Below are 12,793 nucleotides of genomic sequence, written 5' to 3' on the forward strand. Positions count from 1 at the left end.
GCAGAAAGAGTCATACCGGCGACACTCCAAATCCCCAGCTGGGAAGTGATACAAATGAGAGAGTCTTATCGGTGAAAACCTTCACGGGCACCATAAGGCGATGAAAGCTGAGAGAAAAACCAAAAATGAGAGAGACTTGATAGTGAAAACCCTTCAGGCACTACAAGTCGAATAGGATTGAGAATCAGATGGGGAATTGCCAATTGAGGATCTTGAAGGATGATTGGTAGTAGAGGATAGGCCACATGTGCATGTCATAACCATTAGAGTTGGTATCTGCATTTGATAGGTTTTTATTTATAGTTTCTTTTGTTAAAGAGTCATCTTTTTTCTTTGTCTTTTTATTCTGTCCCCTTTTATCTTTTTCCTTTCATAGAAAAATCCCCAATAGAGTCTGTTTGGTCAGAACAAGTGTGAATTAACTTCAAAATATGCCATCAGCTTTCCAAATATGCAAGATGAGATCTGACTAGTACATCCAAGTGGTATAGTCAGCAAGGAACAAGCGCGAGGCCAGTGTCAAAAAAGATATCCCCAGCAAAATGGAATTGACAAAAAGATTGACAAGTGTCAAGAGGGATACCCTTGCCAAAATCAAAGGTTATAAACCTCAAGGCCGAAGCCCGTGGGAAAATCAAGGAGAGCAATGAGCATGATTTGGGAAATTCATACTAGACTAAAAGGTCGGGGAAATGCCAGTTTCCGAGCTATGTCACAAAAGAAGAGGGATATCCCCAGCAGAAAGGGATTATCCCCAGCAAATAATATCATCCCCAACAAGTTGTGGAGCACAGAGCAAGGAAGGAGAAAGGGAACTCCATCACAACCAACCACCGCGTTTTAAACTAACAAATTTTGTTTGATTTGAAGCAGGTAGAAGAGATGGCATTGATGCCAGAAATGCATGCACAGGGATATTATCAAACTGGGGCAGAAAATTTTCCTTCCATTTAGAAAATTTTCTGGAAGTCAGGTACCCATTCGGGGAAGAATAAAAGATAACGCCAGTCTCGAGGGAAGTGGTCTTAGAACCAGTGTTGCCCCCAACATAATAAGTTTCAATGGAGGAAGTTGTTCCCCAGCAAAGGGATGAAACTTGAGCTCAGAAAAAGCAAGAGGCCAACATCATTCCCAACGGCCTTCCGAAGAGTGAAACACTAGTTCTGAGGGAATTAAAATCCCCCGGCAGTGTTATCCTCAACAGCGTTATCCCCAGCTGATAACATGTTACCCCCCAACGGGTAAGTAAATAATCCCCCAATAGTGTTATCCCTAGCAGTTTCGAGGAGTCCAACACAAGGTTGGAAAGTCGGTATCCTCAGCGGTTCCTTTCGGGGAAAGGCAAAATGACTCTCAAGGGAGGTAGTCTTCGAAGGAAGAAGCTATGCAAAAACAAAACAAAGAATAAAAAGAAATAATAATAAAAAAAAGAATAAAAAGATAATAATGAAAAAAAAAAAGAAAAGGAAAGTCATCCCCATCAAAATAATCCCCCAGCAGTTTCGAGGGAAGACAACACAGGTAAGTAAATAATTCAGGAAGAAGGAAATGGTTCACGCATAGGAGACGCACTTCCTAAGCGAAGATTTCATTAATAGGAGACGCACTTCCTAGTTTGAAATCATTAGAGTTTTACCCATAGGAGATGCATTTCCTCCTAAGTTTAGTTTTTACCCATAGGAGATGCATTTCCTCCTAAGTTTGTTTTAGTTTCACCCATAGGAGACGCATTTCCTCCTAAGTTTGTTTTTACCCATAGGAGATGCATTTCCTACTAAGTTGGTTTTAGTTTCACCCATAGGAGATGCATTTACTCCTAAGTTTGTTTTAGTTTAACCCATAGGAGACGCATTTCCTCCTAAGTTTATTTTACCCATAGGAGATGTATTTCATCTTAAGTTGTATGCAAAAAAAAAGAATAAAAAGTATATACAAAAAAAAAAAGACCTAGTCTGATGAACCTTCTCCTAGGATCAAAATCTTAGTCTGACGAATTTTTCTCCTAAGATAGAGACCTAGTCTGATGAACCTTCTCCTAGGATCAAAATCTTAGTCTGATGAACCTTCTCCTAGGATCAAAATCTTAGTCTGATAAATCTTTCTCCTAAGATACCAAAAAAAAAAAACCTAGTCTGATGAACCTTCTCCTAGGATCAAAATCTTAGTCTGACGAATTTTTCTCCTAAGATAGAGACCTAGTCTAATGAACCTTCTCCTAGGATCAAAATCTTAGTCTGATGAATCTTTCTCCTAAGATACCAAAAAAAAGACCTAGTCTGATGAACCTTCTCCTAGGATCGAAATCTTAGTCTGACGAATTTTTCTCCTAAGATAGAGACCTAGTCTGACGAACCTTCTCCTAGGATCAAAATCTTAGTCTGATGAATCTTTCTCCTAAGATACCAAAAAACAAGACCTAGTCTGATGAACCTTCTCCTAGGATCAAAATCTTAGTCTGACGAATCTTTCTCCTAAGATAGAGACCTAGTCTGATGAACCTTCTCCTAGGATCAAAATCTTAGTCTGATGAATCTTTCTCCTAAGATACCAAAAAACAAGACCTAGTCTGATGAACCTTCTCCTAGGATCAAAATCTTAGTCTGATGAATTTTTCTCCTAAGATAGAGACCTAGTCTGACGAACCTTCTCCTAGGATCAAAATCTTAGTCTGATGAATCTTTCTCCTAAGATACCAAAAAAACAAGACCTAGTCTGATGAACCTTCTCCTAGGATCAAAATCTTAGTCTGATGAATTTTTCTCCTAAGATAGAGACCTAGTCTGACGAACCTTCTCCTAGGATCAAAATCTTAGTCTGATGAATCTTTCTCCTAAGATAACCAAAAAAAACAAAAAAAAAACAAAAAAAAAAGAGACCTAGTCTGATGAACCTTCTCCTAGGATCAAAATCTTAGTCTGAAGAATCTTTCTCCTAAGATAGAGACCTAGTCTGATGAACCTTCTTCTAGGATCAAAATCTTAGTCTGATGAATCTTTCTCCTAAGATACCAAAAAAACAAGACCTAGTCTGATGAACCTTCTCCTAGGATCAAAATCTTAGTCTGATGAATTTTTCTCCTAAGATAGAGACCTAGTCCGACGAACCTTCTCCTAGGATCAAAATCTTAGTCTGATGAATCTTTCTCCTAAGATACCAAAAAAACAAAACCTAGTCTGATGAACCTTCTCCTAGGATCAAAATCTTAGTCTGATGAATTTTTCTCCTAAGATAGAGACCTAGTCTGACGAACCTTCTCCTAGGATCAAAATCTTAGTCTGATGAATCTTTCTCCTAAGATAACCAAAAAAAAAACAAAAAAAAGAGACTTAGTCTGATGAACCTTCTCCTAGGATCAAAATCTTAGTCTGATGAATTTTTCTCCTAAGATAGAGACCTAGTCTGATGAACCTTCTCCTAGGATCAAAATTAGTCTGATGAATCTTTCTCCTAAGATACCAAAAAAAAATCCTAGTTTGATGAATTTTCACCTAGGATAATTTGAAAAAAAAAACATTTGAATTTGAAAAAAAAAATTAGTTTTCTTAAGATTATCAATGTTTAGTTTTCTTAAAGCCAGGCGCCCACCTGTATAATGAGAGGAATACATTCCAGTCTTTACTTTTCAAGTGTTGAAATTGGGAGCCCACCCATAATAACAGAGGAATACATTCAGTCTTTACTTTCAAGTGTTGAAGTTGGGAGCCCGCCCATATAACAGAGGCATACATTCAGTCTTTAGATTTCTAGTGTTGAAGCCAGGCGCCCACCTGTATAACGAGAGGAATACACTTCAGTCTTTTTCACTTTCAAGTGTTGAAGTTGGGAGCCCGCCCATATAACAGAGGCATACATTCAGTCTTTAGATTTCTAGTGTTGAAGCCAGGCGCCCACCTGTATAACGAGAGGAATACATTCCAGTATTTACTTTTCAAGTGTTGAAATTGGGAGCCCGCCCATAATAACAGAGGAATACATTCAGTCTTTACTTTCAAGTGTTGAAGTTGGGTGCCCGCCCATATAACAGAGGCATACATTCAGTCTTTAAATTTCTAGTGTTGAAACCAGGCACCCACCTGTATAACGAGAGGAATACATTTCAGTCTTTTTCATTACAAGTGTTGAAGTTGGGAGCCCGCCCATATAACAGAGGCATACATTCAGTCTTTAGATTTCTAGTGTTGAAGCCAGGCGCCCACCTATATAACGAGAGGAATACATTCCAGTCTTTACTTTTCAAGTGTTGAAATTGGGATCCCGCCCATAATAACAGAGGAATACATTCAGTCTTTACTTTCAAGTGTTGAAGTTGGGAGCCCGCCCATATAACAGAGGCATACACTCAGTCTTTAGATTTCTAGTGTTGAAGTCAGGCGCCCACCTGTATAACGAGAGGAATACATTTCAGTCTTTTTCATTACAAGTGTTGAAGTTGGGAGCCCGCCCATAGAACAGAGGCATACATTTCAGTCTTTTCATTTCAAGTGTTGAAGCCAGGCGCCTACCTATATAACAAGGGAATACGTTCCATGTCTTACCAATAGGAGGCGCGCTTCCTAGCTTGGCTTTTTCAGGTTATATTTTATTTTAGGAGACTCACTTCCTAAATTGAGATTTTACTCGTAGGAGATGCACATCCTAGTCTAGTCTTTAGTTCACTCTCAGCATTGCATCAGTAGTGTCGGTGGGTTACGATTTTGCTAACGACTCACAAACCTTCCCAGTGCAAACTGGGTTAGGAAATTTCATTTGTGTTGTTTGTTTTGATTGTCAGGAGTCTGCCTGTAGAGCGGAGGTTGTTATATGTCGAAGATTGAAGAAGTTAGGGGTCCGCCTGTAGAACAGAGGAACATCGTTCAAGGTCAAGCCGTAACCCATTGGAAGGCAGAAGGCTACAACAAAAATCCCCAGCATTCAATCCAAGTTAGAAACAACAAGAAGCTCGCCTCAAGAATGCGAGTCAACAGTCTGAGATAGTCAACAAAAGCTAGTCACAAAAACAAAAAAAAAGAAGAAAAAAATGAAAAAGAAAAAATAATCCAAAGTACGAAAGGGGAGAACATATGTGGTCTGCTCAAGAACTAGCGCCTACAACTAGCAAGTATCAAGGTTCAAATCCAAAGTCTGTATGAAGCACCATTCAAGACTCAAGATCAAGTTTCAGAAGACTTAAAGATAGGAATCCTTGTAACTAGTAGCTGATAGGCTTAGTTAGTCTTTTTCAGTTTTCATTTTTGATGTAATGACAGGACCGTGGACCGGAACCTCAACGGAACGACACCTAGATCGGCTCTTCACCTCGGTACACTTTACCATCTCTCTCATTTCTGAACTACACGTGGCCTGACTCCTGTATAACCAAGGATATGTAGGCAGCTCAGATACCAGGGCTCGGTCACATCCCCTTCCTTTCCTTAGTGTAGTCCGTCCAAGTAATGGTCGGGTCAAAAACATGTCTAGTCGTTCTTTGTCGGAAAACTCTTCGTGTTTCCAGTCAAAGAGGGGCAGCTGTAGACACGTGATTATTGACCCTCCCCGGGAATTTTTATATTTTTAGCGCGAATATGTGAAATTGAGTCTAATTAGTTAATTTTAACTATTTTTACTTTATTTTCATCGCAAAAGAAAAATTACAAAATATATATATATAAATTTTAGTTTATGTATTTCTCATAAACTTGAAAAAATACAAAAAAAAAATGTACTTTATTTTTGTACTTTATATAATTTCGAAGATTACCAAAAAATATAGTTCTATTAATGTTTTGTAGTCATTTTTATTTTTTTAAAAATACAAAAATATTACTTTATATTTTTATCTTTATATAAAAACGAAAATTACAAAAATAGTTTTATTAATATTTTGTAGCTATTTTTAATCTTGAAAATATAATAATATAGTTTTGTTTTAAATAATTAGTCTTATTTTAGTAGCTATTTTGCTTACGTAATCAGTTGAGCAACGTCGTGTTCCTATTTCTCGGGTCCGGGCAAAAGAATAATATTCGGGTTCAAATTACCCCTTTTTAGGCCTAATTTTCGGGCCTAACCCATAAAAATCCGAGTCCACCACACATGGGGGACAAGCGTGGGGAACACGGACGGAACACGATACACGGGGAACCCCACCGCGCATGGGGGACACAAATCTTGGACCCCTACACACGTGGGGTCCATTTTCTTGGCAAAGGCACTAAATACACGGACAGAGGGAGGGGAAAGGGGGTTAGACTTGAAGAGACTTTGAAAATTTTGGCTGGGAACTGTTCATCTTCTTCATCCAAAAGAAGAAGAACAAACAGAAAACCCTACTACTCCAAAACGGAAACCAGCCATAACCAACACCCAAACACCTACTCTCTCACGTCCAAAATGCCACCACCAAGCGTCCGTCAACCACCAGCTCCCCCCCTCGTCGTCACTGTCCCCAGCCTTACGTCCGAACACCACCACAAACGACGCCCAGCTCCTGCTGCGTCGTCACTGCCCAAACGACCCATCCAGCTCTGGCCATCGACTACTATCCAAACACCACCACCATTGTTACCCGCTACCAGCTCCAGCCATCGCCACCACCAAATGACCCATCCAGCAACGCCCCAGCTACCAGCCTCCCCGTCGCCTTCTTCCTCCGACACCACCAAACAGTCTCGCCACCAGCTCCCTCCGTCAACCACCCGACGCCTGAACCACCAGCGAACACCACCCTATCCCCCCAGCCAGCGAGCTTCTGCTCGTTGTCATTTCCCAATCGATGACCAAACAACCAGCTCCCACCATCGTCTCACACAGTCGCCAAACAGGCCCATCACTGCCCCAACCGATCACTGCCCAAACGACCCTCCACCCTCCATAGCCTCCTCCTTCCTCACATCCAAACGACCCCTTCTGTCGCGTTTCTCGAACCAACCTGCTGCATCAGGAAAATCCAGCAGCAGCCAACATCTTGTGCGTTGACAGTTTTGGCCGAGCTTTCAGTCTCCATTGAGGTCGTTGTTGTTCGTCGAGGTCCGGTACGTCGAGGTTGTTCCGAGGTTTCGTCGTTGTTCCTCATTCAGTGAGGTTCGGCTTGAGTTCCGTCAGAGTCGTGTTTGTCGTTCTGAGGTTGTCGAGGTTCAAAGGTTATTGTCCTTCATCCTTTACTTCATTTCATTCGTTTCGCATATTATGGTTCAAGGCAAATGAGAGTATTTGATATTGATGAATGTCAACAATGCAATTTTTGTTGTCTTGTTAAAAATGTTTATTTTATGGTTAGTTACTGCATGCTTAAAGTAAATGTGAGAACATATGAACGGTTTGTGTGTCGTCTTTGTTGAATTGTTTTTTTTTCATTTTACCATGGATATTATTACCTATTAGAATTGTTACTTTTGTTTAACCTCGGATGACTTCATTGGTAGAAAATCGTAGTTGTCTTAATTTTGCCCTTAAATAATTAAAAAAAACGAGACGAGCTTCGCCGCATAAAAATGTACAGATTGCGGAGCCCTCAAAAATATATGTATTAAATACTTAGATTCCGTGATGGGCCGTTTAGCAAATTTCACGGCCCTACCCAAAATAATAATGCGCTAGTTGCTTTAGGCGCGCCTTTAATAATTTATTCTCCCTAACTCGGGTGCACATTTATGTGACCCAAATCCAAATCTCAGCGGAGTTGAAATGTGTCTCTAAATCGCGGGTACATTGATTGTAACGTGGTTCGAGATGCATGTTCACGACGTTGCAAATTCCTTTAAAAAAATAAGAATGAGATGAGCCTCGCCGAATAAAAATACGAATTGTGGGGCCCTCAGTAAATACTTGTTTTAAATTACTTAGAATTCAGGAGGGCCGTTTAGCGAATTTCACGGCCTTCCCAAAATAATAACACGCTAGTCCCTTTAGGCGCGTGTTTAATAATTTACTTTCTTAAACATGGGTGTGCATTTCATGTGACCCAAATCCAAATCCCAAAACATCAAATAAAAATGTGTTCCGGATTGTGGGTGCATTTCATGTGACGCAGTCCAAAGACATGTTTCAAGCGATGTTCACATTCTTTTAAAATAATAATAACAAAGTGGTAAAAAGTTAAAATTGGCACATCGATTCATAATGGTATAAAAATCAGATAAACAAGCCGAATATAATAGTTGAGCAACCGTGCTAGAACCACGGAACTCGGGAATGCCTAACACCTTCTCCCGGGTTAACAGAATTCCTTATCCAGATTTCTGGTACGCAGACTGTAATATGGAGTCATTCTTTTCCTCGATTCGGGATTAAAATTGGTGACTTGGGATACCCTAAATCTCCCAAGTGGCGACTCTGAAATAAATAAATCAATCCCGTTTCGATTGTCCTTTAATTGGGAAAAACTCCCCTGTACCCCCTCGGGTGCGTAAAAAGGAGGTGTGACAAGCGTTATCCCCAGCTGATAACATTTTATCCCCCAACAGGTAAGTAAATAATTCTCCAGCAGTGTTATCCCCAACAGTTTCGAGGGAAGACAACACAGGTAAGTAAATAATTCAGGAAGAAGGAAATGGTTCACGCATAGGAGACACACTTCCTAAATTAAGATTTCATTAATAGGAGACGCACTTCCTAGTTTAAAATCATTAAAGTTTTACCCATAGGAGACGCACTTCCTAAGTTTATTTTTACCCCTAGGAGACGCACTTCCTAAGTTTATTTTCAGGCATAGGAGACGCACTGCCTAAATTAAGATTTCATGCATAGGAGACGCACTTCCTAGTTAGGGCTGCATAGGAGACGCACTTCCTAAATTAAGTTTTCATTAATAGGAGACGCACTTCCTAGTTTAAAATCATTAAAGTTTTACCCATAGGAGACGCACTTCCTAAGTTTATTTTTACCCCTAGGAGACGCACTTCCTAAGTTTAATTTCATGCATAGGAGACGCACTTCCTAAATTAAGTTTTCATTAATAGGAGACGTACTTCCTAGTTTAAAATCATTAAAGTTTTACCCCTAGGAGACACACTTCCTAAGTTATTTTTACCCCTAGGAGACGCACTTCCTAAGTTTAATTTCATGCATAGGAGATGCACTTCCTAAATTATTTTCGTTCATAGGAGACGCACTTCCTAGTTCAAAATCATTAAAGTTCCACCCATAGGAGACGCACTTCCTAAGTTATTTTTACCCCTAGGAGACGCACTTCCTAAGTTTAAATTTCATGCATAGGAGACGCACTTCTTAAATTAAGATTTCATGCATAGGAGACGCACTTCCTAAATTAAGATTTCATTAATAGGAAACGCACTTCCTAAATTAAGATTTCATGCATAGGAGACGCACTTCCTAAATCAAGATTTCAAATAGGATATGTTGGGTTCATCCGCCCTCAAATAGGATATGTTGGGTTCATCCGCCCTCAAATAGGATATGTTGGGTTCATCCGCCCTCAAATAGGATATGTTGGGTTCATCCGCCCTCAAATAGGATATGTTGGGTTCATCCGCCCTCAAATAGGATATGTTGGGTTCATCCGCCCTCAAATAGGATATGTTGGGTTCATCCGCCCTCAAATAGGATATGTTGGGTTCATCCGCCCTCAAATAGGATATGTTGGGTTCATCCGCCCTCAAATAGGATATGTTGGGTTCATCCGCCCTCAAATAGGATATGTTGGGTTCATCCGCCCTCAAATAGGATATGTTGGGTTCATCCGCCCTCAAATAGGATATGTTGGGTTCATCCGCCCTCAAATAGGATATGTTGGGTTCATCCGCCCTCAAATAGGATATGTTGGGTTCATCCGCCCTCAAATAGGATATGTTGGGTTCATCCGCCCTCAAATAGGATATGTTGGGTTCATCCGCCCTCAAATAGGATATTTTGGGTTCATCCGCCCTCAAACAGGATATTAAATGTCGCCAACCTAAAGAAAGGAATGCCATTTTATTTTCAAAGTTGTTGTTGAAGTCAGGAGCCCGCCTGAAGAGAGGAGAGGCGTTTTATTTTTAAAGTTGTTTAAATCTCGCCAACCTAGAGAAAGGAATGACATTTTATTTTCAAAGTTGTTGTTGAAGTCAGGAGCCCGCCTGAAGAGAGGAAAGGCATTTTATTTTTAAAAGCTGTTTTAATCTCGCCAACCTAAAGAAAGGAATGACATTTTATTTTTCAAAGTTGTTGTTGAAGTCAGGAGCCCGCCTGAAGAGAGGAAAGACGTTTTTTTTTTTCAAAGTTGTTGTTGAGGTCAGGAGCCCGCCTGAAGAGAGGAATGGCGAATTTATTTTCGAAGTTGTTGGTTGAAGATGGGAGCCCGCCCATATAATAGAGGAATACATTGCAAGTCAGTAAAGCAGAAGAATCCAACAGGAATCCCCAACAGGAAACAATAAAAATCCCCAGCACCGGAAAGCAGAAGGTTGCAACAAGAGATCCCAGCGCAAATTCAAGCGCATGAGTCAAAAGGAAGAAAAGACGCATCTTGAAAGAAACGGCCTGTGAGCATTGAATTATGCCCAGCATAACAAATCTGATGAAGAAAGCCGTATCCCCAGAGGAACCACCGAAAAGCTTAATGAAGGAAGCCATATCCCCAGCGGACCGAACTAGACAATGAAAACTGGTATTCAGAAAAGCAAAAGGCCAGTTTCATCCCCAAGTTCTCGGAAGAAAAGCACCGGAAGAAACATAAGCCGACAAGAAAGCAAGGCAACAAGAACAAGTTGAAGATAGATGAGATCTTATGATCCGTAGTCTAGCCTAGCTTCTTGTTTTCTTTTTAGCACGGTGTAATAAAGAGATCGGTAAAGCAGTGGTAACAGCATACACCAACAGTAACAGCAAAATCACAGTCCCATGGTAGTCCCAGCTACCAAAACTTCCCGAACTACATTAACATGATTCCCTTATAGCCAGGGATATGTAGGAAACCTTTGAAGCAAAGGTTCGGTTAAATATTTTTCAAAAAAAAAAAATGCTTCACACGGAGTACTCGGATGGGCAAAAATCGCTCACTTTGTCTTTACACGAAAACGCTTCGTGTCTTCGGGCAAAGAGGGGCAGCTATAAGCACGTGATTTTTGCCCTATGAAAGAATTACTCCCAAAAATTCAAAATAAAACGATTTTCCTTGGTATGCGATTTTGAGAATTTTTGTGACATTTTGGATAATTATTTGTATTTGTCTGTGCATGTTTATTTGTTAAATTAATAAAAAAAAATACAAAAATATGTCGCATTTGCATTTAGGATTTAATTCTACAATTAGGAATAATTAGGTTTGTTTTACAAGAATGAAAATTACAAAAATATGCATCGTTTGCATTTTTAGCATTTAATGTCCAATTGTACAATTTTATGCTTAATTATTACTTAATTGTGTGTTAATTGTTATTGGGAGTTAATTTGCGCTTTTATGAATTAATTTAGTTCTATATAATAATTTAAGGATTTTAGAATTTAGTTTCAGTTTAAGAAAAATAAAAGTAGAAAAGAGAGCAAAAATATAAAGAAAATCGGAATTGGGCTCTTCTTCAATTTCAAACCACAGGCCCAAAAAATACCCAACACCCCTATCTCCCTATCCTACATTTCACAAAAAACAAAACAAAACAAAAAAAAACCAAACCCTAAAACTAAACAATCCGCCCCCCCTCTCTTTCTTCTTCCTCTCCAATACTAAACCCCAAGCGGCCATGGCTGCTGCCCTTTCCCCCCTCACGCCTCACCCTCAACACACACACACACATCGTTCTTCATCGCCCTCACGACCCCATCTCGAACAAACAACCAACACCATCTCCATCGTCGTCCTCAAGCTATGAATGACCAAACGACCACCTTCGAGCTCCGTCTCGACATCCATGGCAGATATGAACTAGCACCCCTGCTTAACCACTGTTGCTTCTGCTACATCCAAACAGACCCCACTGCTTCTGCCTTCATCTTCTTCGTCAAGCTCGAGCTTGAGCTCGACACCCATGGCTGCTGCTGCTGCGTCTTCTTCTCCACCGCCATTTTTCTCCTCCATTGAGTTCGTTTCTGTTTCTCCTGCTACGTCCGTCAAGCTTCCATGGTTGTTGGTTGCTGCGTCTTCATGTTCATCGTCTTCAACCAAATGCCCTACTGTGTCGTCGTTGCTGCTCCAAAACCAAGCTCCTTCTGCTGCGTTGCTGCTGCCTTAGCCCGTCCAGCATGTGCTTTGGCTACGATGTTGCTGCCTCATCAAGCATCTGGATTTAAAATCAAACTCCATTGCAGATCACAGCTGCTTCACTTTTGTTCTCGTCGCCTTCTGTCCAAAACCCAAAACGAGACCTCACCATTTCGTTTATTCGAGCTTTGGTCGGGATCGTCGAAACAGTTCATACACAGTCGAGGTACGGATTGTTAAAGGTTTTAAGGTCCGTCTCATCTTCCTTTCTCATTTTATGATCTATATGTGAGTAAGATAAGAGCCGCTAAAATCTGGGTTTAAGGAGTTTGAATCGTTCTTGGATTGAATCTTGGTTGTAAGAAATTCGTTGAATTCTGTTTAGTCGAATTTAAGTTCGATTGGTTTGTCGTTCGTGATTATTAGTTGCAGAATGTATAGTATCTTTGCTAATATTGAGTTGGTTCGAATAATTTCGTTTTGTGTATTGTTTGGTTTCCTGCTTTTTGTTGTTCATCATATGAGTTTCAGTTTGCATTTTCGTTCCCGTTAATTGTGATTCATGTTGTTCCAGTTTACTTTTGTTGTTAATATTATTGTCTCCTTGCTCGTTCATTTGTGTCTAAGTTAACCAGGATTGGTTCCCAATATGGTTAACTTATTCCCGTTAATTTTTTTTGT

This window comes from Nicotiana tabacum, chromosome 7 (assembly GCF_000715075.1).
Source record: "Nicotiana tabacum cultivar K326 chromosome 7, ASM71507v2, whole genome shotgun sequence".
Classification (NCBI taxonomy): Eukaryota; Viridiplantae; Streptophyta; class Magnoliopsida; order Solanales; family Solanaceae; genus Nicotiana; species Nicotiana tabacum.